Source organism: Sceloporus undulatus, chromosome 4 (genome assembly GCF_019175285.1).
Source record: "Sceloporus undulatus isolate JIND9_A2432 ecotype Alabama chromosome 4, SceUnd_v1.1, whole genome shotgun sequence".
NCBI lineage: Eukaryota > Metazoa > Chordata > Lepidosauria > Squamata > Phrynosomatidae > Sceloporus > Sceloporus undulatus.
This window is the reverse complement of record NC_056525.1, coordinates 239987118-240013733: the sequence shown is the minus strand read 5'-3', so window position 1 is coordinate 240013733 and position 26616 is coordinate 239987118.

The window sequence follows — 26616 nt, the reverse complement described above, 5'->3', positions numbered from 1 at the left end:
GCAGTTATAGAGTCCATTTCTCCCTCTGCAGCTTCCTGAGCTGCAACTTCCTCAGACCTCTCTGGGACTGCAAATCCAGGCAACCCCAGATCTGCCCCGCCTCAAAATCCTCCACGTCTTCAGAGTCCGAATCTGACTGTGCCTCTATGTCAGGTCCAGGGCAGTCTGTGACAGTCTACATCAGTGATTCCCAAACTTGATTCTCCAGATGTTTTGGACTTCAACTCCCAGATACCCCAGCCAACTTGGCCAATGGTCAGGAATTCTCGGAGCTGAAATCCAAAACATCTGGAGGAGCAAACTTTGGGAACCACTATTCTACACTATAGAAATAATGCAGTTTGACACCACTTTAAGTGGTGTAGCTCCATTCTCTGGAATTCTGGGATTTGTAGTTTTATAAGGGCATCAGCCTTCTCTCCCAAAGAGTGCAAAACTACAAATTCCAGGATTCTGTAGACAGGAGCCATGGCAGTGAAAGTGGTGCAGTATTTCTACAGTGCAGATACACTCCTAGCTGAAGCTTTAGTGCCCACCAGGAGCCTCCAATCAAAGCTTTGGTCAACTGTAAAAAACAGTAAAAAGCTGTAACTGGGTGGCAATGATAACATTTAAGGTCAGCTGTGAGAGCTGGTAGATCCAGTACAGGTATTGGACTATCACTCTGGAGACAGGTTGCAGTGAGGGCCAGGGGTGTGTGGAACTGGTTGATTTAGCTCATGTAGACATGCCATCTCTCTCTTGGTAATCTGGGTGCAATGAAGTTACATTTCAAATTTAATATAACAAGGTGGGGCACTGTTATCTGTTTTTGCTGTAATGAAGAAAATCCTCTGTTGACTTTTCAGTTATCCTCTTTGGCATTTGTAGAAGAATCATGAGTGGCATTTTCCATCTTTTTTGATAGTCCTAGGTAAATCCTAAAATTCATCTCCTCCAGAAAGCAATGAAAAAGTTAACAAAATAATTAGCATCATTTCTGCTGCTCCAGAGGATAGGACTTAAACCAGTTGGTTCAAATTACAAGAAAGGAGATTTTGACAAAAAATGCAGAAGAACTTCCTAACAGCAATAGACTCATTTGGAGGTTGTTGTTGTTGTTGTTATTATTATTATTAGCTTTATTTATAAAGCACCATAAATCTACACGGCACTGTACAAAACCAAGTAAAATCAAGGATATAAAAGCCTGCCTATGGCATACAATCTAAAAGTTAAAGCAACAAATTAAAAACATCAAATAAAACAAATTAAAACAGCAATATCCACTAGGTTGTTGAACTCTTCTTTTTTTGGTGATTTCTAAACAGAAGTTAGAGGGCTACCTCAGGGATGCTGTAGAAGTGGATTCCTGAAATTTCAAATGGTTGGACTGGATGACCCTTGGGATCCCTGCTAGCTGTGATTCAAGGCCACAATCCTGTATGATCCAGAACAGCATAGTGGTATTTCATGCAGAGCTATTCTATATCTGACCATTGAACAACTGCCAGGCTACTATAGAGTCAAACCAGTCCCCTCCCCAAGACATTCTGTGCCTGGTGAGAATAGTGTGGGGTTGGAGAAGCACTTGACTATCTCCTTGTAGCCAGGTATGAAATGATTACATCCTCTGCTGATAGCCTGAACCAGATGTGAAATGTGTATATCATCCACAGAGACCTCAATGGTCACCCACAGGTCTCCATGGAGGATGTAAACATTTCACATATGGTTATAGAAACACAGCCAGAAGCTTTTCTGATGTTCCACTGATCTCACCAGGTATGGAATGGTCATGGAGGGTGCTGCAGTCACTCTTGGTAGAGCTAGTCTTAGTGCAGGAGAGAAGAGAATATCAACCTGGTTATAACCTACAAAACTCAATATGATGAGTGTTTCCCAAACCTTGGTCCTCCAAATTTTTTGGACTTCAACTCCCAGAAGCCAGTTTGACCAACAATCAGAAATCTAGGAGTGATGTGAAAAACATGCACAGATATAGGATGGGAGACACCAGAATAGATAGTAGTTCATGTGAAAGGATCTAGGAGACTTAGCATACCACAAGCTGAACATGAGTCAGCAGTGTGATGTGGCACCAAAGAAATCCAATGCAATTCTTGGTTGCATCAGTAGTATAGTGTCTAGTTTAAGGGAAGTGAGAGTACCACTACATTTTGCTTTGTCCAGGCCTCACCTGGAATATTGTTTCCCGTTCTAGACACCTCAATTCAAGAAGGATGTTGGCAAGCTGGAATGTGTCCAGAAGAGGGTAACCAAAATGGTCAAAGGTTTGGAAGCCATGCCCTATGAGGATCAACTTAGGGAGCTGGGAATGTTTAGTCCGATGGTTAAGAGGAGAAGGTTAAGAGGAGACATGATAGTCAAGTTTAAATATCTGAAGGGATGTCATATCGAAGAAGGAAAAGGCTTGTTTTCCATGGTTTCAGAGACTAGAAAAATTATCACATGCAAAATTAAAGTAACTTACCCCTGCCTGGATACAGTCACAGAAATTATCGCACTAAAAATGCTGCTGATGCCACCAGGTGACTGCATCCTGGCTACATCCTGGTCCCCAGCCTTGCTCAGCCTGCTGATTTGCAAACATGGGAGCTTCCTGTGTTTGCAAATTTAGGGCTTCTAAGGAAATGGCTGTGAGAAGGTGTTATATTGTTTTAACTTAATTTAATTTAGTTTAATTTTTGTTTAGAGTTCCTTTTTAAAAATATAGTTAATAGTTTAAATCTTTCTTAAAGTCGTATATTTCTAAGTGAATCCCATTGTGGGAGAAAGGTGGGATATAAATCCTTAAAATAAACAAATAAATAAGATTTATATTATAATCATTTTAATTTGTAAGCTGCCTTACACCCCTATTTAGTGGGAAAGGGGGATAACAACAACAACAACAGCATTTCAAATTGAAGGAATAAACAGTCCATTGTATTCATTACCTGGCCAAAGTGCACCATTTCCAAGAGTTGTTGGAGAATTATGCCATAGTGGACAATGTCATTGTGTCTTGTCTGGGCAATGGACAACATTTTCATGGAGATTCTTGCATACTGGATTATATATGACATTTCTGTGATAGATATAAATTTCTTTGACTTCCATTGATGATTATCCCTATTGATCAGGCACCATGCAAAACCACCTACAGTGGACCGTTGTTATACACTGGGGTTTGGTTACAAGATCCCTCATGGATAACAAAATCTGTGGATGCTCAAGTCCCATTAAATATAATGACGTAGCAAAATGGTGTCCCTTATAAAAAATGGAAAATCAAGATTTGATATTTGAAATTTATACTTTTTTTTAACATTTTCAAACTGTGAATGCTTGAATCTGTGTATAAAAAATCTGTTTATAAGAAGGGCCAACAATACCTATATTGTGTCCACTAGGACTATCCTCTATGTCTCCAATATGATCATTCCTCCAGACTCAAATAGCAGCATCAGAGTGTGCCTGGTGTTAGGTTGGCTTCCTTGTACAACATGAAACATACTGAATCCCGCTTCTTACATTCAGAAGCTCAAGGACTGTAACTGTAAACGACATCCCTGCAGAAAAGCTGGTCTGTCAGTTTCCTTTCCTGAAATGGCAGTTGTAATTAAGTGCATTTTCCATCCCATTCATTTTTTTCTGGGCACAATCACTTTCAAGCCTGATCAACTCTTGGAAATTAATTGCTAAGAGAGCTTAGAAGCCTTCACAATGACTGATTGCTGGCAAGTGCAAAGAGTTTACAGAGATGAAGTGCAAGTGATCTGGAATTCTCGCCTTACATATCCTTTATAAATAGCTTTTTATCAGAGAGTTGTAACCTCATCCCCAGTACGGGCTGGAATGCAAATACATATTGACAAGAGACTCCTTTGCTTGCATTTGCAAGCTCAAATACCAGGTATATTATTATTATTATTATTATTATTATTATTATTATTATTATTAAGCTTTATTTATATAGCGCTGTAAATTTACAGAGCGCTGTACATACAAACTTTTTAATAAGACGGTTCCCTGCCCTCAGGCTTACAATCTAAAAAGGCATGACACAAAAGGAGAAGGGAATGGTGGTAGAGAAGAGGATCAGGTCCAGCATTTCTTCTCTCCCTCTGAGGCTTGGACCAAGGCAGATGGACAGGAGGGAGGGCTCTTCTTCATAGTCCAGGCCAGGCTCGATGGAGCTGGGCCTGCATCTCTCCCTCCATGAATCAATCTCTACACAGTACATGTAGGTTATTATTATGATCATGATTAATTTATTTATATCCAACCTTTCACTCAAAACTTTGACTCAAGATGGCTTACAAATGAAAACGAAAACATTGTCTGGCATCTTCTTCAGCATTAATGATGTCATAAGCTAGACGTATGACCTTGTAACTGTTCTGTGTTCACATTTATGATAGTAGCATCCTTGCAGTACTGCAAATATGCCTAAAATCCTTTACAAGTCAGCAACTGCCCTTTCCCCCAGGAGTTCAGTAAATAAATCTTCTGTATTGCAAACAGTAAAACTTTATTCCAGAAAAACCATAGGTATTAGCAGGAAGACATCTGTAAATAGAATGTCCACAAATATTGGCACAATATTAACAAAACCCGACCCCTAAACTTTATGGGCTTCATCTTAATTCATTCACTAATTAAAACATACCAACCATCTCCTCCATTTCAGCCTCATTTGCCCAGTCCCCAATACCGTCCTAATCTCATCCCAAATTTCCATTTTTCCACCAGCAGACCCTGAGAAAATTCCTCCTGTGCCAGGCAAAAGAGCCTATTGAACCACCTCAATAGTATTTGCACTAATACTATGCCTTCCATCATTCTCATCATGTCCCAATATACTCTAACATTCATATAATTCTTCTACATAACTAAAAAACTATAAGACCCAATTAAATATGCTTATACCTCACAGAAATATCAATTTGATGACAGACTAGGTCAGATTCTGACAGGTAGATGTACAGAGTTCTGCAGTACTGATGAGTAAGGCCCTATACAGACCAGCATTTTGTGCCAGCCTGGGGCTGGAAGTAGGGCTCTGTAGGGCTGGGCATCCACACAAGCCCAGCCCTACTTTTGCCACCCATGAGCCATGTTGGCATGTGCCTGTCCACACAGGGCACACCATGATGACACACAGATGTTGGAGTATCCAAACAGCGCTCTGCACAAGGGGCGTCATCATGACGTGTGAGCGCCATAACCAAGAAGCTGCTTTTGGCAGCTTCATTTTTCTCCCAAGAGGGAGCGGATCATTGCCACAGCATCTGGTCGCCTCGACAACAGTCCAGGGCAAAAATGGGCAGCTGCAGGCCGTCCGCCTGTTGAGCTGTGCCCTTATGCAACTGAAGGCTGACTCATCCAGCCTCTTCCTGATAGTGAGCCATGGTGCAACAAAGAATTGTGACAGGGGTCCCTGCTTATGCTTCTTACACCTCAGCTTATTGTCAGGAGGGGGCTGGATGCATTATCCTTTAGTGCCCCTGTTGCTGGGGCCATAGAACTCCTTTACTTGGCTACCTGAAGAAAAAAATCTGACTCTCCCTCGAATCTGATGTGATCAGGACACATGACACATGGTCCTATCAGCAGTAAACTCAAAATATAATGCCTTAAACCTTGGATCCCATTTTAGAAGAAAGGTGGGGTATAAGTGCAGTAAGTAAGTAAATAAGTAAATAAATAAATATGAGATAAAAATCCTCAGTTTGATGTGGGGTTTGCTGGAAACTCTGGTGTTGGATTGGATTCACAATGAATTGGAGATAGAAGGCAGGACAGATTCTGCCTGTCTGGTACCACCATTTTTCTACATCAGCTCTCGCAATTGCTGCAATTCCTCTTTCAGCTTCCAGAGCCATGACAGATTTCTGCCTGGAAAACACCAGCATTCACCAATGTCCAGGCTAGTTCCATGCTAGGAACGATGTTTACAAAGATTTTTCCCACTTGCAAAGTGCCACTACTAGTGTATAGTCTCCAATGACAGCAGCAATCTATCTTTAATTTGTCCAGGCAACATTCATCTTGGCTCTGTCTGAGGGGGTACATAAATTGCAGGATCCAGCAGTAGCTATATCAGTAATAACTGATAGAGACTCCAGCATGTGAAAATGCAGATATCTCATCTAAAGAACCAACATACAGAGCTAACCAAATGGAGGAGTGTATTGGGATAGCAGACCTAAAGAATCATGAGAGGGGGTGCAGTTACCTATCCTGAAAGAAGAATCCATGAAAAGCAGGGGAGTAGAACCACCACAACCTTAGAGAAGCGGCTTTGGGAAGTGGACGGCACAATGTGTGCAGGGGCAAATTGACTACAGAAACTGTTGGAAAAGGGTTTCAATTTGAGGCTAATACAGTCAGGTAAGACTCCCGCAAATGTGGAAAAACTGTGAATCCCCCCCCCCCATGGCAGCCATTTCCAGGATGGGAGGGACGGGGAGACAGGAGTGCTCCTTTCCTCCCCCCTCCCACCCTGGAAATCATCCCTCAAGCCTTTCCAGAGAGGCAAGGAATTGGAGAAAAGAAGTGCTCCCTTCCTCTGGGCCATTCCACCCTGGAAAGGCTTCAGAGACGCTTTCCCCAAGCTTTTCCAGGTTGGGAGGGAATTTGGGTTTACATTCATGAATAACCAAAATTGTGAATGTCAAACCCACAAATGTGGAGGGAGTACTGTATTTATAACCTTAATCTTTGAGACATCCATGGGAAACCAAAACTTTTATTACCTCTGATGGAACCTAAGAAAGTTTTGATAGTAAAGGGGTTGTTGAGATCTTCAAGAAATGACCATGTTTAATTGTAGTAGATGATGCTTCATGGACTTTGCAACACCTAGGCAATATCTGGAGTCCCCAGGAACAGATGGCAGGATGGGGGTGGTAGACCATAGCAACGTCTGCAACATGTACTGTGGAGAAAACCAGATGTGGGTTGGATCTGGGGATTGTGCAAAGCAGCTCATTCAGAATCTCCCTTCATCCCCAAATTTAGACAAGCCCTAAGCAGCAAAGTTTGGAAATGTCACCTTTTGCACTCCTGGAATCCCACGGTCAGCATGACCACTCTTTTCAAAAAGAGAAAGACAAAGAAAGTAATTTCTTCAAGGTCTGTTAAGCGAAGAATTCAACCCAGCTCTCACTGCTTTCCCTACTTTTCAATTTTCTTATGAAAAGGGAAGGAGAAACTTCACTTGTTGAATGTCAGCTTGCCAGACATGAGTAAATGGGAAAAGAGCCCTGCAAAAGAAATAAAAATAAATAATAAATAAAGTTAGCTGTCTTCAACTTCCTGACAAAAATAGACCAGTGGGCAATTTTTAGTGAGAAATACAGCCAGAATTCCCTGGGGCAAGGTTTCTGTTCAGGTGTTTCTCCTGTCAGCAGGTTCTGAGACGGAGGGAGAAATTTTCCACACGTGCAAGAAAGTAACCTCCACATTCAACAGATCCCAGCTATGGCCCATTTCCTTTTTGCTTCCATCTGCAGATTTGCCTTCTTCCTGTCTTGGCATAAAATCATGTAGTGTTTTGTGATTAATGTGACAAATAGGAAAGGCTCTCCTCCATCCCTTGCAGTCTGGAAAATTTGACAGATTTTGTAGTACCTGTTTTTCTCATCCCACTTGCGTGCCTCCACTGACTTGTCCCAGCCAGCAGGAAAGGTTAAAGCAATGAAACCAGAATGATTTTTGTTGGGCATGCCAGATGAATATACTAAGATTCTAAATTATAGAGTATTGCATGACATGAGCTTAGCAGCCAGAATCTGATATCTTCAATGTTGAGAAAAGGTGGAATTACCGGAAATGGAAGACTGGATAGCAAAGATATGTAAAATGGCTAAAATGAACAAACTAACAATAATGGTTAAAGAGAGGTCCATAGATACAAAAGACAGGGAACCATTTTTACATTATATGGAAAAAGAGAGAAGGAATATCAGTATTCGTGGAATCTGAATACTGAGTAACTTGTTAAAGAAAGACAGCTAGAAGACCAATTAGGTACAAATAAGGAGGGAAAATGATATTACATCTGTACTTGGGTTTTCAATTTGAAGGGCAGGAAGTTAAAGGTTTTTTGTGTGCCTTTTGCTGAAAGAAGGTAGGGTTATAGTTTCATTTAGCCGCTAGGTTGTATTGTATTGTATTGTATTGGAGTAGAGTATGTGGTGCACATAGCTGATGTGTAAAAACTATAAAGATAATAATAGAGTGATTTAAAAAGGCTGGTGCAAAACCGAAAAAGAGCAGCTTTACTTTTACACCACTCTTTTTAAATCACCCAATGATGATGATGATGGTGGTGGTGGTGGTGGTGGTGGTGTGGTGATAGAAACTCATTGAAGTGTGTGAATAAAAGGTTTCAGCAGGTGCTAGGAATTTATAGGAAATAATCTGAAACAACAGAAAAGTAATTTGTATATTTTAAAAGAACTGACAGCAACAAACAGCACACCCCCTCACAAACCACTGACATATTTGCACCATTTGTAGCACCTCATATGTCTAACAAACTAGTTCCAACAATCCCTTCTCCCACAGAAACACTGTAGCTAAGCTTAGAAGGGAAAGGAAAAACTGAGGTATGTGGCAGATGATGCCATCATCCTTGTTGATCAAAAGATCCTGATATTTCTGCCCTGTGTGCCCTGGCTCCATTATACCACAACCCTCCTGTCTGTACAAATGCTGCCAACAAATGCCAACAGGCTCTTTATCAGAATGTTTCCAGATCGCAGTGAATCTCTTATCCCATCAGAATTGTATCCACCGCAAAACCTTCAGCTTGTATAAGGCCTGTCATAAAGCAGCAGAAATGCTGCCAAGTCTGCTTCAAAAAATACGTGCAATGTTCTGTATCTGTCTCCGGCAGAAACTTGGGCTTTCTGTCTTCCTTCTGCCTTGCCACTGTTCACATCACTCATCATGTCAATTCAGGGTTCTTGTATAATGGGAAGAGCAGAGGTCCCCTCGTCCTTTCTCATGCAGGCATCGAATCATGTCATGAGTACCATCTGTCACCCTCGTGACAGGTAGAAAAGGGGTCCTAGTTTATCACTGGAAGGTACAAGTAAACACCCATAACCTTCAAGAAGAGAGATTGCTGTGGGTATGTCCAGATCATTTCTACTGAGGCCATATTAACATTTTCCAACAATAGCTGGCATCCTGTTGATGTTTAATGCATGCACAAGTTCCCTTATGCAATGCCTTTTCTTCACAGAATAGGCTGTTTGCTGTGCAGAAAAGGCTGTTTTCTTTATTACAATACCACATTGAATTGGGTGCATCATTAAGTCCTGAACTGTGAATAGTCTTCAAAAACTTGCTCAAAGAAAATTGCTAAAATTACTTATTATTTCCATCAGGAACAAAATTAATGAAGAATTACATCCCTGGTGCCATAATAACTTGACAGGCTTTGAGCTTTATACACTGTGATGTGTGAGGGTCTGGATGTGCATGCACACACAGATGTTCTGGTCACCATATGCTATTCCACCTCAGGTAGTAAAACATCTTGGGGCAATCTGGACTTGGTTGATCTCATTGTAAGGCAGTGTTGCACATCCCAAAGGTTTACCCAGGTTTACGAGCAGCATATGAGGAGACCTGGTTGAATCTCTTCCTCTTTCAACCCTGCACCTCTATGTCATTCCTGAATGCTTCCCAGTGTGAAGCAACTGTTACATTTCATGAGTCTAATTTGGTGAAAGGAATTTACAAGATGGTTTCCCCCTAGGATAGCCGCTTGAGTGCAAACCTACTACACCGGTGGGAACTGTGCTTGTTCCGGCAGAACGATTTCCTGCTCTTGGGAGACTTGGACATTGGGGAACACGAGCAATAGCAATGTATCTCACAAACAGAGTAATTAATATTCATATGCAAAAGGTGAGCAACAGCCTATCCCACCCCTCCATCTCCTCAGACAGTGTTTAGCTTAGAAATTAAACAGGATTTGTCTTCTTTGCAAAAACATATGAACTAGGTTTATTTACAAACTCTGAAGGTTTCATAACATTTGAGTGGCTCTGTAATATGTACATTTCAAACATGGAGGAAAAAACAGGAACTGCAAACTACAAAAAGGAGGACGAGTAAACTCCACCTAACTGCAGACTAGCTGACATGGGAATAGAGGGGATGTGGCTATGTTCAGCAAACAGGAAATGACATGAATACATGCTAAACTCTTTGAGAGACAGGCAAAATGAGTATAAGCATGATAAACCTGCTACCACTAACACTGGATTGCCAAAAATGCCAATAAACACACAAATAACACTGTCGTCGTCCTCGTCTTCTTTTTCTTCCTGCTAAATACCATAGAAGAGGGAGTTAGACTGCATCTTCACTGCAGAATTAATGCAGTTTGACACTGCTTTAACTATCATAGCTCCTTTCTTTAGAATCCTGGGATTTGTAGTTTGTTATGACGCCAAAGCTTTCTGACAGAGAAGGTTAAATGTCTCACAAAACTACAATCCCCAGAGTTCCATAGCATTCAGCCATGGCAGTTAAAGTGATATCAAGTCCCTCTGCAGTGTAGATGCAGCCCTGGTTTATTTGAAATGTGAATGACTACTTTTGAAGACTTTCAAGACAGGCAGTTCATGCTTTGCAAGCTAAGGGGGGGAAAGTTGTGAGTCTGGAGGGGCTGAAAGCCACAGAAACATCCTTAGGGACTGAATATCTCTCAGTCCTGTTCTAAGATGATCGAAGTTACTGCCTAGGGATGCCAATAAGATGTGTGTGTGTGTGTGTGTGTATGGTCAAAGATGCGTTTCTCTCGTCTTGGGAAGCCCTGACAAGGGGAAACCTAAACAAATGGGAATTTTTGCAGCTTGGGACATATTTTTCATCTGGTTTTGTGTGTGGGGGGGGGGGGGGGGGGGGGGGGGGGGGGGGGGGGGGGGGGGGGGGGGGTGGGTGGCTGCGCATAGAAAACAACATCTCTTGTAAAGAAAGCGCTGTTCTCTGTGAATAAAATGTTGTTTCCTATTCCCATGCATAAATACCATGCGTGATTTTTCCACAAAGTTAAGGCTCAAAGTGTGTCTTCAAACACAGTACACTTTTCAAAGTTTTCCTTGCAGTGGGAAATAAATTGTTAAAATTATTTGTGATTTCCTCTGAGAATGAAATTAATGAAGAATTACATTCATAAAGCTGCCATAAGTGCCTTTGCTTCTCAATGTTCCATTGTTTCTGTTATGGTGGACTGGGGCAGGAGAGGGTAAGGAGGCCTCACTTTCTGATTCAGCCACATTCTTACTTTTATAAATGGTAAAGTTGATCAACATAAAGGGTGATATTCAGTTACATCTGAATATATGATATACTCCTTCCATGGGGCTGCGTGAGGCTCACTCATAGGCTGTGCTGCAGGTAACATTGCAATATAAACATTCTTTTCTGTTCAGATCACCGCTATCCATTCATGGGTTGAACAGCCAGCATGGAATAGTGGAACTGAGATCAACCAGATGGCGATGTCAGAATAACTGAGAGTCCAGTTTAGGAATCCTCCAGAGCAAAGCCAGGAAAAGTTGCAAGAAATAAATGAATCCCCAGCTATTTTTTAAAATGTAGCTCATATTTAATAGATATGGAATGTTTAACAGCTTTTCCAGGTTTGGAATGATTTTTTAATTTTCTTTCCCTTACTAGGCACAGAGCATGGGAAAGTTTGCTTCTGAGCTCTGGAATGGCCTCCTTTCCTTGCTCATTTTGGCCTACTATCCAGTTTTCACTGGGACAGCCCTAATGAATCCTCTGCTATTCCACTTTTAAAATTGCTTTTAAAATGACCCAATTTCTTTCTCCTTCTACTTTTCCTCCTTTATCCTCAGCATACTTCAGTTGTTGTGGGGAAAAAACAGAACCACCCAATTAACTCAGTGGACAGAATCTTTCTCTTCTCAGTAGGCTCAGGCAAAAGCACATTGCTGCAGCCTCTCCTAGCTTGTGTGTTCCTCCTCATTAATAACTTTTGCTATGTTGACCACCCTCTGGTGTTGCTTGGTTACACATTTCATTGGTGAGATATTGGAGGGAGTGGTTTGGGATGTCTTTGGGATACCATTAGAGTTGCCTGGTGAGGTGCTGAGACTTCAGGCTTCAAACACTGAAACCTAAGGGCAGTCCTTAGTCATGTTTGAGAAGGGAGGTAAGAAGAGGAGGAGGGGGCCAATTGGACTACCTGGAGAGATTACTGCAACCATTCCAAAGAATTCTTCAGGAGGGCCAGTTGCACATAGTAAAATGTATGTGTACACAAATGCAGCATTTTAATCAAGCCAGCAATCTCGCTCTGAGATTTCTCCTTCTCCTTCCCTTGAGGACCACAGAAGAGGGGGAAAGCCTAGATTTTTTTTATTATGTGTATGTGATAAATTAGGTAATAGCAATAGCAAGTACATTTCTATACTGGTTATCAGTGCACTTAAGCACTCCCTAACCAGTTTACAAAGTGTAAGCTAACTGCCCCCAACAATCTCGGGGCTCATTTTAGCGACCTCAGAAGGGTGCAAGCCTGAGTCAAGCTTGAGCCCTTTTGCTGGCACTGAACTCACAATTTTTGTGAGTGAGTGGCTGCAGTACAGGCATTTAACCACTGCTCCACCAGGTAACCCAAAGCCAATGTGCTGTGTTCGATCTCGCAAGCTAGTGCAGGCATGTGTTAGGGGCTAGAGGGGAGCAGCATTACTTCCCCAGGGCCTACCAAACTTCCCAATTTTTTTTATTTTTAATCTTTTTTAAAAATAAACAATCAAAATAGCTCTGTCATGAGGATATTCTGCCATGCTTGCCCTCATGTCTCCTGATCTGGTTCAGGCACATGAGAGGCATATTTTAAATCATTAAGTGTCCGAACAGACAGGCCAAAAGAAAGCTGCTTTGAGTCACTTTGGAGGTATGCTGTTTAAATGACACATGTATCTTAAGAGGCCAGAAGCTGCACCAAAGCTGTGCTCCAGTCCTTAGGACTAGAGCATGGCTTTGGTGCAGCTTCCAGCCTCTTAGAACATGAACTGGAAACCTGTGGCATAGTGGACCAGAGGCATTTTAAATACACAAAGTCTTCTTGAATATTACAAAACATAGGGGATGCTGAGAAGTTTTGGGTCCACATTCAGCCCATGAACCACACTTTGCCCGCCCTTGCTCTATTGTGATGGTGGCATTTCCGGAAAAGGTTTTGATCCTGCAGTTCCCCTGACTCAAACACAGGCTTGTACAAAGGCTCCAAATAACAGCTCCATCTGAAAAATACTGGGAAAGTAGATTGTTACTTATTTCATCTTTGCATGTGAGGATATGTTATCCTCTGCTCATTTGATTCTTGAATAAAGAACAAGTGATTTTCTTCCCACAGTAAGAAAGTCTTTAAAAACTGCAGTTTTCAAAGACTATTCACAGTCTAGGACACATTTTGAACAAAATATGTATGGTTTTGTTTTATTTTGTTTCTTGCAGAGAAAACTGCATCTCCTGTGCATTCTCTGCACAGAAGCATTATCTTCTTCATAGATAAATACCATAGTTGGGGACAATTTATGTAAAACCCTCATGAGTTTTTTTTGTATGGGAAAATAGCATCTTCTGCACACATTTCTGTGTAAATTTGCTTAAATTTTGTACAAAATCCCCAACTACAGAATTTTGTACACAGCACAGAAAATCCTGTTTCTAGCACAAAAAGGCTGGGGGGGGGGGAGAGATTGATGCAAAATAATATTGTGCAATTTTTGCATATAATAACTCTCAACTTTAAAGATTCTCATCATTCTATGGCTCTTCTCATCAGGGTCTCCTTGGGAAACACTCCCCACATTTTCCAAATATGCATTCCATCCCCTAATTCTTCATCCAAGATAATAAAGGTCACTAGATGGGAAACAAGTTTCAACCTCACCCCATCAGTGTCCTCGGATCTTTCTCTCCCTCCCTCCCTCTCTGACACTATATAAGTACATATTAATAGTGGACATATGCCTGGCGGATTCTGAGAGCTATAGTCCAAAAAAGGGGGATTCTTCCAAGTTCTATTTCACTGCCCTTTCAAAAGGGCTTGTGTCAAGAAAAAGGAGAGTGTAAGTTATGGAAGGGTTCTTGCCAATACATATAATTCTGTGGGCCATTTTGAAGCCCCTTCTTCTGCTTTCTGGAATTGGGTTTATATTTGTTTACAATTTTGCAGCTAGAGAAGGAATGACTAGAAGGCAATGGGGAAAAGAGACAGGCAGTGTGGACAAGCTGAAGAATCAAAAAAGTTCTGAGTTCACCAGGCACCATTTCCAAGCTTCTGTTTTTACAAACCCAAGATATTACCAATCTGAAGTTGAAGGCTTTCATGGCTGGCATCCATAGTTTTTGTGGGTTTTTCACCCCACTCCCCCCTCCCCCCCCCCAAAAAAAATGATATTATGCTCAGGACTACCAACATTTTCCTCAGAGCCAGACTTTAATGTCGCTGTACTGAAATTCTGTAAAGTTTTGACCAAGGTTAGAAAATTATTTTTTTTGGACTATATCTTCCAGATTCCCAGATTCTGGGAGCTGTAATCCAAAAAGTAACTTTCTCAAGATATGAGGCTTGAACTTTTCCAGGAGATTCCCATCATGGCACTGGCGCATCACAGGCTGGGAAAGCTTCTGATGTTAAATGTCTGCTTAGGGAACAATACGGTAAAGCAATCTCCTTGGTTTCCACTTGGGCAGCTTTCATCAGCATTAAATTTTCAAGTATTTTGGAATCAAAGCCACAGGGAAAAGGAAATAAAACCCTCCATCACATAGAGCAGCATGAAGCATGTACACATTAGCCCATAATGGGTCCATAACGCTGTCTTATTAAAGCCATCTTTATAATGGAGATTTATTATTTGGTTAATCATCCATAATGACTCTTTAGCAGTGGATCTCAGGTTGTAAATGTTCACTTCTATTCAGACTGAAGTCACTCTTTGGCCAGTGTTCTATTGAACTGATTCTCATTCCATTATATTTGCCTCTTTAGGCTCAGCTTAGAATGTCACAAGCAGAGGCACTATAAGCAAAAATACCATGGTGATGTTTCAGTAATAGTCAAAGACTAATGGGACAGAGACTTCAGCTCTGTTCTTTATAAAAGAAGGTATAATGACCATCAGAGCTATTCCACAGAAGTGAGTCAGTTTGTGACATCATTGGGTTTGACTGTAATCTTCTGTGCAAGGCCAGGAAAGAAAATGCATTAACTATTATTTGTAATGAATATATCCACCTGGAGATTTGTGAGACTATTAATGAAACAGCATGTTGCATTTCAGTTTTCCATGATCAGGAGGAACACATGAGAGTCAGAGTCTTTCTAATATTCTTTTGCAAAGCATGCACAAGTACATGTGCAAGACTAAAACTGTGTATGTGAAAATTCACATGCATAATTATATTTTGGCCACTGGGAAAATCTGTGAAAAGGGTACATTTGGTGAAATGAATAAACCATATATATGTTAAATGCCCCAAAGACACTAGATAAAGTTTGATATTGGAAGCTAAGCAGGGTCACCCATGGTCCATACTAGGATGGAAGACTATCTCTGAGTATTCCTTACCTAAGAAAACCCTATGAAATTCATAGAATCATAGGATAATGGAGTTGAAAGACACCACAAGGGCCATCCAGTTCAGCCTACTGTCATGGGATTGCCATAAGTCAACTGACATGTTGGGAAAAATGCATACCATGCAGGAAAGGGAAAAGTTGGTATCACAATGTGCTATAGAACTAACACAAGAAAAGAATGCTGGTAGGATTCTGAAAAATGGGAACAAAAATGAAACTAACAGATTTCACATTTTTTCATCTATAGTTGGGCTGCACTCTGATGCCCCTGGTGTATTTTTACTTGACACCAAAATAAAAGCAAATGATGGTGCAACACAAATCTCCAAGGGTTGGGATTTTCTCAGTTGCAGTGCCACAGTTGAGAAGGCCCTCCACTATGATAGCTGTCATCGTATTGTAACAGAAATTTCAGGAAACTTAGATTTCTAGGATTTGCAGATCAATAGGATTAGCAAGAGGACCTAGTAATTGAAAATCCATAAGTTTATTTCCAGTTGTCGACAAAGGAAAACATTGAACTCAGTGGAATTCAAGTTCCAAAAAGCTGAGAACCCCGAACAAGACAAAATGGCTCTTTTTATATTATTCAAGACAAAGAAGCGTCTTCAATACACCTGATTGGCTAATTACAATTTAAACATACAGAATTCTTACAATCAGAACAGAAATACATGCATACATTAAAACTGCATCATTACTCCTTACCCCTCCTGTAGGAATTCAGTGGCTTTCCTCCTAACCTTGCTTCTGAATGTCCTTATCTCAGTAGTTTATGTTATGTCTTTCTTACTGGTGCCAGCTTCCATCTAGGTCAAGATGCACTCACTATTCCTTTCCTCTAGTTTTCCTAAACTCCAAGTCTTTATTTCAAAAACCATCTCTCTGGCTGACAAAGGTGACTCCATCTTTCTATAGTTTTTATATTTCAAAAAGGAATTTCCACCACAGTATGGCCATCTATTGGTCGTGGTTTGATGATGTGTTCCTGCATGGCAGGACGGCGCTTGTGGTTTCTTCCAATTCTATGATGCTACAATTCTATGATTCTATGTTCCTACATCATGTATTGATCCCACTGCTGGACACACTTAATCCTTGGGCAGATATGCATATATCAGGAGAGAGAGAGAGAGAGAGAGAGAGAAGTGGACCTTCAAATATTAAAGTCTCAAGCCTTTCTTTAAATATTGTCATCAGCAACTTGAATCCAGACTGGGAATGTATTGGCAGCCAGAACAATTTAAAAAAAAACTGGCATTTTATGATATTTTTATGGTGTTTGGGTCACCAGTCTAGACTAGCACTAGCAACAGCTTCTCACCAGACTGTGTCACTAGTCCAAAGTGGATTGTGTCCAATGTGCTTTTAACTAGTTTACATTTTACTGGTGGTGGTGGTGGGGGGGAAGGCAGTTCTTCCCCCACTCCAGTGAAGGGATGGTGCATGGTATGGTGTGATTTGATGGGAAAGTTTGGAATGGTGATGGGATGATAGTTGTAGCTTCCAATCTGTGCCCAGAGTCTTGATGGCATTTTCTGAACCTCCCAGCTGTGATCTTTGCAGGTAGAATTACTAGACCTCTGGACCCAAATCCTGAGAGCTGGGGATGCTCCCTATAATTGTTAGATAGGGTGAGGCAAGAGGGGTCAGCCAAATGGATCCCTGAAGAGTCTACAGCAGCTGTTCCGAAATAGTCTACAGCAGAGCCAGCAACACACAGTAATATGTATATGTATACACACAGAAAGATAGACAAATTAATTCTCAAGACAGTGCTCTTGCCCAGAAATTCCTCTCCCTTGCTCTGAGGATTAGAGAAGAGTTTTAGGCCCTGAGACTCCAGGTTAATCCCTGAGGTCTGATAACCCTATTCGCAGTGTGTGTGTGTGTGTGTGTGTATAGGATGAGCCATTCTGCTTTAGTACTGCTGATAAATCAAGTAACAATGATCTGGCTTGTGCTGTGCTTTCTCTCTCTCAAAGTCAGCAGTATATAACATGCTATTTCTGGCAGAGCATGCAAGTTTAAACTGCAATCTCCTTTCTCAGTAAGACAACCCATGTTCGTCTCAAGCCATACCATCCCCAAAGGTGTCAGTGCTAAAGGCACTACTTCCAGTTTATCAGTTTGGAGCCAAAGAAGGTTAGTCAGCGGATGAAGATTATGATTCATGCTCGTGAACTGATCCACAGCAAATCTGCTTCAGTCCCATTCAGTGTATTGACCTGATCCTGATTTGGTGATGTGATAAAAATACAGCCTTTTCATTTTTTTTTTTTTTTACATTCTTGCAGTTCTCTTTGTGTCCCCCAAGAGATTTGAAACTAAACATTTTGATGAGCAATCACAACATCCATGCTATTGAAATATATGGTTTTAAATCTTTGGGCCATTCATATGTGAAATGTTCCACTTGTCAATGCACAAAGAAGGCCAAATGTTCCATTAATCAATTTGTGAAGAAACAAATTACTTGTCCATTCTTGCCAAAATGGGAATAATCTAGAAGTGAGAGTAATGAGAGTATTATCTGTTACTCTTACTCTGTGTTTACCATATCCACCTCTTTCCTTCTCCTCAGGCTGTTTTTCCTCCTGTTTCCTCCTGTTCCTCTATCTCTTCCATCACATTCTTCCTTCCCCCCTCTGTTTCACAAAGTTAAAAAAAAGAAAGAAAAGAAACTCCATCTGAAAAGTGTATTTCAAAGTGCTAATTCAAAGATACACTAGTACATAGGATTTGCTATAAACCCCTTTTGCAGAAACACACTTTTCTTGGCAGATCCATATTCTGTCAACAGAGCAGTCTGCTGGCAGAGCCACTCTGACATTGAGAGATGGAGACCTCCATGGCAGTTGCAAAATGGAAGGGGCAGTCAAGATGTGGAATCTTATCCTCAAAAAAGCTCTGGTACCCTGCATTGTTCAGACTTGTTATCCAAAAGAAGGTGGGAGGAATTTTGGGGTCCCCATCAACTGTGTCAGCATCTCTTTTAAATGTTGGAGGAATTAAGCTTATGAAGCTAGATAACTTGAGGATCATTTGCACCTGTGTATACCAGTACTAACGGAGGAGGACCTCAAGTTTGGGTGAATAAAGAGGATTTTTATTTAGAATGTAATCAAAAATAAAATTCAAATATAATTCAAATAGACACACTATTCAGAGCTAGCTGAAATAGAGGAATGGAAACTGGATAGTGGAGTTTTATAGTTGCAGAGAGGGTCCTGGAGAGAAGACCATGGAAAGTGGAATGTGGCTCAGAAAGAGTCTGAGGGTGATACAGCGAGTAGAAGAGTGTCAACAGAGTGGGGGGCCAACTGTGTACAAGGAGGCTAGGATTGGGATTGATATTTCTGTTTGAGATCCTAGCCTCAGGAAGTGCTATATGCTATCTTGCAATGTAATAAAGACTTGGTGGTCTTCCCAGGGAATAGACAATAGGATTCCAGAACAACTGGTGGTGTTCACTTTGAAATAATAAAAACAGTGATTGGATAAAGTCAGCTCTAACACAGAGGGATAGGGAAGTTGGCTGGGAAGATCATAGAATAATAGAATCATAGAGCTGGAAGAGACCACAAGGGCCATCCAGCCCTGCCATGCAGGAACTCACAATCAAGGCATCCCCGACAGATGGCCTCCAGTTTAAAGACCTCTGTTTAAAGACCTCCAAAGAAGGAGACTCCACCACCCTCCAAGGGAGTGTGTTCTACTGTCTAACAGCACTTACTGTCAGGAAGTTCCTCCTAATGTTGAGGTGGAATCTCTGAGATGGAGGTAAGTGTTGGCTTATTTGCCTTTGATTTTATTTCTGATACAAGAGGATATGCAAGAAAATATGTGGAGAATTTGGGGGGGGGCAGAAGAAAGAGTGATCAGCAAACCCATTTAGCCTTTGTCTAAGTATTATCTGGGTCCTTCACATGTCTTTGGGTCTACATGTCTTTCCTATGGGAAAGTCTCCTGGAGTTCCAAAGGTCATTGTGAGCTCTTAAGAACATGCCTGGCTCCAGATATAAAAATATAGAAATATGGAGACCCCAAATACAATGTGGGGTATGCTGGGTATGCTAATAGACTATAACCCAGATCAGGAATCAGGAAGTCATGGAAGTCATCAGCCACCACTGAATATCTTCTGCTAGCAAAAGAGCCAAAAACAAGTGTAGTGCAAGTATAAAATCCAATTACCCCCAAAGCCTAAAGACATCAATGTACTGCCACCATAATGTTATGCCATGGCAAGGGCAGCCCTAAGCAAAGTTTAACAAGAAATGCATTGCCACATTTTGAAAACCATCTTCTCTCACAAGTATCCATGACTTATCTGGTTACCTATCTCTGATTTCATTTGCAGAATCTGACACAGAAAAATCAGTTAAGGTCAGTTTTCCTCTGAGAGATTCAGAATAATCCCACAACATCTATATAATATTTGTGAACAAGAACATCTATGATATTTCATTAGAGAAAAAGAGGGGGGAGAAGAGAGAAAGGGAATTATGAATTTGGGAAATGAAGACTTTTTTTTATCAGCACAAGGCAACTTTCATTTGGAACAGTGGCTTATCAAACCAATGTCCTTATCTGAACTTTCAAACAATTCAGGACTTTGAAAACTGTATCTACCAAGGGATGTTTATCAAAGCCTGAGGGATACCTTATATTGAATCAGAACATTTGTTGAGTCTTTTCTACTATTCTCTAGGGATGTAAATAATCCCCTCCTTTGTCCTCACATGCAAGGATGAATAATTTCTTTAGTTTACTCTCCTGCTGTGGGCTAAAATGAATATTTTTGTGCAGTATTCTTCCTGTACTCACCTGTTATAAACTGTTCTGGGGAAATTATTTTGCATGGGAATATACATGTTTTTCTGCACCAAAATCTCCCCATGATTTTTGATACAGAAAATATGTTTTATGTGCAGTGAAACATTTTTTGTGTGCAGAAAACATGGCTGAGATCTTGCATCAGAGAAATGGTTATGGTACCATGGCAATACCCCATCTCTTGCTCCAAACCATGAAACACACTTGAAAACCCAGCCAACTGTCCTCAGTTCTGCAGTGCTGGCAAGTAGGGCACTGCAGGATGATTTCACCTGCCTCCTCCTGCCAGTGAATGGAAATGCTGTTTGCACTATTGCTTGCTTATGGCATCCTGCAGTGCCCTACTCACCAGAACCATGTAGTTTTTAAGGTGAGGTTCAAGGACATTTATGATGATGATAGTATCAGGGCAGAAAGAAATTTAGGTTGTGTGAGCAGTTTAGACTGTGTCAGCAGTTTGTTAATGTGTTACTCAGTATATACTGGCTATATGCCAAGAGTAATGATTATAATGGTGCTGACCAGGAGTGTCACTAGGGAGGTGTGAGAAGTGTGGAGAAGCACCAGGTGACAATGGGTGCTAAAAGGGATAAAAGAAATTTAAAAAGCATAAAGTATATGCAATCCTAAAAACAAACAGGCTTATGCTGGCCTGTAAGCCATGCCCTAACAAACAAGACTAGTGATACCAATCAGTACTAGGCTAGTAAACTGCACATCCCAAATAGTAAAGCAAAACATATGGAGGTGTCAGACATACAAAATACCAATGTGATGGTTGATAAATTTCTTTGCACCTCTCAGTAAAAAATTAAAAGGGATAACACAGTACGCCCAAGACAGAATTCATCAAATTTGTAGATCACAGCAAATTAAGAGGAATAGCTAATACTCCAGAGGACAGGATCAAAATTCAAAATGACCTGAATAGACTAGAAAGCTGGACCAAAGCTAACAAAATGAAATTCAACACAGAGAAATTTAAGGTACTGCATTTAGGGTGGAAAAATGAAATGCACAGATATAGGATGGGGGACACCTGGCTGAATGAAACTACATGTGAAAGGGATCTAGGAGTTCAAGTAGACCACAAGTTGAACATGAGTCAACAGTGCGACGCAGCAGCTAAAAATGCCAATGCAATTTTAGGTTGCATCAATAAAAGTAAAGTGTCTAGATCAAGAGTAGTAATAGTGCCACTGTATTCTGCTTTGGTCAGGCCCCACCTGGAATATTGTGTCCAGTTCTGGGCACCACAATTCAAAAAGGACATTGAGAAACTGGAGCATGTCCAAAGGAGGGTGACTAAAATGGTGAAAGGTCTGGAAACCATGCCCTATGAGGAAGGATTCTGGGAGCTGGGGATGTTTAGCCTGGAGAAAAGAAGGTTAAGAGGTAATATGATAGCCCTGTTTAAATATTTGAAGGGATGTCATATTGAGGAGGGAGCAAGCTTGTTTTCTGCTGCTCCAGAGAACAGGACCCAGAGCAATGAATGCAAGCTGCAGGAAAAGAGATTCCACCTCAACATTAGGAGGAACTTCCTGACAGTAAGGGCTGTTCGACAGTGAAACATACTCCCTCGGAGTGTGGTGGAGTCTCCTTCTTTGGAGGTCTTTAAGCAGAGGCTGGATGGCCATCTGTCGGGTATGCATTGACTGAGATTTCCTGCATGGCAGGGGGTTGGACTGGATGGCCCTTGTGGTCTCTTCCAACTCTACGATCCTATAATCTATGATCTATGCTGTGATGGGAGTTGAAATTTCCAGATGAGAAGAGGTCAGTAGCTTGTCCAGCCCAGGGCACCTCCCTCCTGAGCTCTTCCACCTGCCTGTTGATGCTTCTCTCCCATCCCAATACTGGCACAAGGTCTACAGGCTCAGTGGATTTTCCAGAATTTCCAGCCTGATTCAGAGCAAACCAGGACTCTGGAAATTTACCCCGGAGGATGGATCAGACCTATGTTTTGTCCATTTTGACCCTATACATCATCTAAACAGGTCAGCATGGGAACAAGATGGAAATTGTTCTTTTTTTTCACCATGCCAAACCCCCTCCCCCATGTGATCTTGGAAGCTAAACAGAGTCAGCTCTGGTTAGTACTTAGATGGGAGACTGCCAATGGTGCTGCAAGCTGTATTTCAGAGGAAGAAACTGGCAAAAACTTCTCTGAGAACTCCTTGTCTAAGAAGACCCTATGAAATTCTTGAGGTCACCATAAGTTGATAGGAATGAAGTGTGTATCATATATAATTTTAAGCCCAGTGGACTCTTCTCACTACAATTCGAATCATCATTTTAGAATACTTCCAGTGAGGTCAACTTCTCTGACCTCAGTAGAAAGCAGATGGCTCTCCAGCAACATGAACACTCAAAGATCTAACCGATTCTCATGTACTTATTTGGGCAGGGAGGATTCTTTGCTACAGCATCAAAAACAGGAAGTTTCTTAAGCTCCTCTGAGGCTAGTATGCTGTGTTCAGCTTGCTAAATCACAGATTGTGCATGCCTGAATCCAGCCAAGGGGAATCCTTCCAAGGATTCCCAAGAACAATGAATCACACTCTTTCTTCCATACAGTGCATAACAAAATGAATTGTTGGTTTACAGCTCCCAGAATCTCACAGCCAGCATGACGACTAATAGTCAATAGAGCTGCCAAGTCAGGACTATCCCATGTCCTGAGATTTGAAGACCAAAGCCTAAGAACTAGGGATGATTCTTTGCATCTCACAAGGGGAAGGTCCTGGTGATGTTACAAAGGAAATGCTGCAAGGGTCATCCCCTTGCATGACTTGATAGCATGAATGTGATACATTAAGCATAAACCACAGTTGGACAGAATATGGGATTCATTTTTTTTTTAAAGGTCTAAATAAGTCTATATAATGAGAATATAGGGTTGCCAAATTTCAGGGCCTTGGTCTGTGCTTCCAGTTTTGGTAGGTCAATTCCAGTTAGGAGACAAAGGTGCAAATTCTGAAGTTTTGGGGGACTCAGCTCTGGGGATAAAGATGAGGCTAGTTGTAAATTTGTAGCTCAGCTAAGACAGCAACAGCTTGCTAGAATTTGCAAGACTTAATTGTATGCAACTTACTAAGACTGTCCAGTGAAGTCTTTATATTTTCTTAGTCAGTTTCCTCCTTCCTTCCCAGTCATTAATTTGGTGCCAGGGCTAACCATCTGCTCTGCTTCCAACTACCTTCTAGCTAGAAGCAAGTGGGCCAGATTAAAAGTTAATTATTCCTAAAAAAGGTGAGAAGGAATAATCCCCTCATTTCATCTTGATCTGGGAGTAACGTATTATGCAAAGAGATCTTGTAGCACCTTTGAACTAACTGTGAGAAAGAAGTTGTAGCACCAGCATTTGTAGACTTGGGGGGTTCAACAGACTGGTGTTATATGCCAGTGTGGGGGTGGCATGAGAGTGTGGAGTATGCATGCTGGCTACCATAACTCTGCTCCCATGCTCTCTCCATACTGCCCCCACACTACCCACCTGACCAGATAGCGGGCGGCATCACATCATGTCTTCGGCACAGCATTTACATGCACTGTGCTGAAGAAGTGGCAAAAACCACTGCCACCGCAGCTAGGGTGCCCTTTCTCCAGTGCAAAATGGATCTGCTTTTGCAGCTTCCTTTTGCACTGCAGAAAGGCCAGATCAGGGCCATGGCATGTAGTTGGCATGGCCCCAATCTTGCAAGGTAAGGAGTGGCTGCAGGCTGCTCCAAAGAGCCCTGGTGGCGCAGTGGTTAAATGCCTGTACTGCAGCCATTCACTCAAAAACCACAAGGTTGCGAGTTCAAGACCAGAAAAAGGGCCCAAGCTCGACTCAGGCTTGCATCCTTCCGAGGTCGCTAAAATGAGTACCCAGACTGTTGGGGGCAAATTAGCTTACTTGCTAATTAGCTTACTTGCTGTTCACTGCTATGATCTTTGGAATAGCGGTATATAAATAAAACAAATTATTATTATTATTATTATTATTATTATTGTTATTATTATATGTCAGGCATATCTCTCTCTCTCTCTCTCTCTCTCTCTCTGTGTGTGTGTGTGTGTGTGTGTGTATGTAAATGACAAGCTGTGAATTACTGTTGTTGGTACTTGATGTATAATGCTTAATTGGTACTTAATGTATTATCTTAATGCTCAGTGGGGGACATCCCTAGGCCTCAGGTTTTGGCCCACACACTGAACTGGCATCTCTATGCTTTGGACCAGAGAAGAAAAGCCAGGCCTGAGGTCTAGGAGTATTCATTGTTCAGTACAATATCCATAGTATATCATAAGCAGACTAATTTCTCTATGTTGCTTAAAAATCTTTCCCCAGAAATTTCACTTCAATTTCTATAAAATTATAAGACTACAGCAGGGGTGAGCAAAACCAAGCCTGTAAAATGTATATAGTTGCACTCCAAAAACCAGCTCAGAGCCCTGGAACACTCAGCCTCCAAAATGTAAAATTGCACCCCAGGGCAACTTTGTTGGAAATGCCTCCAAGAAATGCCTCCAAGTCATTTCTAACTTATGGTGACCCTAAGGTGAACCCATCACAGGGTTTTATTAGCAAGATTTGTTTATAGGTGGTTTTTACCTTCCTCTGAGGCAGAGGTGATTATCACATTAGCATCCATAAAGTTCTCAAAAAAATTAAAACAATGGGGAGGGGGAATAAAATCACTTGTGTTTCCCTCCTCGTTTCACCACCAGAAGAAGAGGAGCATTTGGGGATATTCTAGGTACTCCTAACAAATAACAACACAAGGAAGGATTGACACCAGTAGGATTATCACACACACATTGCCTGGAATGAAAGCAATCATGCCAACTAAGAATGGGATTTTTCCGTTTTTGAGCTGGAATGGGAGAGGGACAGTCTGGGTGCAGGATGAGTACTGAATGAGAATGGGGCTATGTGATAACATTGGCGGGTTGCAGACCATCAAAAAGAGGCGCCTCCTCAGCATCTCTCTTGGCTGCCCAGGAGCGCTGCTGCCTACAAACGGTGCTGCGCAGCTGCACAGCAAAGAAGGAGCTGCAAAAAGCGTCTCCTTTTTGTGGCGCTGCGAAGCGCCAGAGACAACTCCGTTTTGTTGCGGCTGTGCAGCGCCATTTGTAGGCGGAGCAGCTGCAACGTAATCATTGTGAGTGCCGTTTGTATGGTGCTGTGCAACTGTGGCTTGCTGACGACGTGCTAGGGTTGCGGGGTGTGTGCACGCACCGCCCCAAGGCAATCCTAGCACGTCATGGACGCACTGCAAAGGGCCCATCTGGAGAGGGCAATTAGTTCTATTCAGTTTACATCCCGTGCCGAGACCAATAGGAAAATGCTGTGCAGTAATCTCCAAAGTCAGAGTGATTTGCCCAAAGTCACACAGTGGGGTTCTATGGCTGAGCAAGGATTCAGAACCTGTTCTTCAAAGGTCCAGTGCTCAGATCACTATAAAACACTGGCTTCAGAGCAAATGAGGGGTTTATTTTGCCATATATGTAAAATTTTACCTCCCTGTCTTGATTTAGGTGTGTCTGGTTGTGCTTTTCCATATTAGGAATGGTAATGGGAAGAGGTGGATGGCCATTAAGTCCAGAGGAAAGCAAAAATGATCCCTGGCCCTTGCAAAGTTGCCCAGCCCTGTCCAAAGGAAACTCAGTGCAAGTTACAAGGGAAGAACAACAGAGTGTTCTCTGCAATGGCCCATTAAGTCACTTGCTTCTTCTCTCTATGAACCTCAGGCCTTTTGTGGTTAAGTTTAAGCAATAAATTGGGTGGAAATGTCATTTGTCCTCTCCACAGTACCATCATCAAGGATGTCAATTTCTGACACTGAGAACCTTGTATTTTACCAACCATTTTGGAAACATGTTTCTCCAAATAACAAATTCACATGCAGATGTTATTATTCCTATAATAATAATAATAATAATAATAATAATAATAATAATAATAATAAATTTTAAAGTCTTGATTAATCCCACATCCATGATCATGCTAACTTAAAGCATGTTCACACTGGTGAAGCATATGTCATTTTTGAAATGCAGAAAAACACAAGAGACAAAAGACAACCACTAAATAAACCCATAACTATACAAAAGCTAGATCTGCAACAGTAAGAGTAAAGAAAGAAATGGTCAAC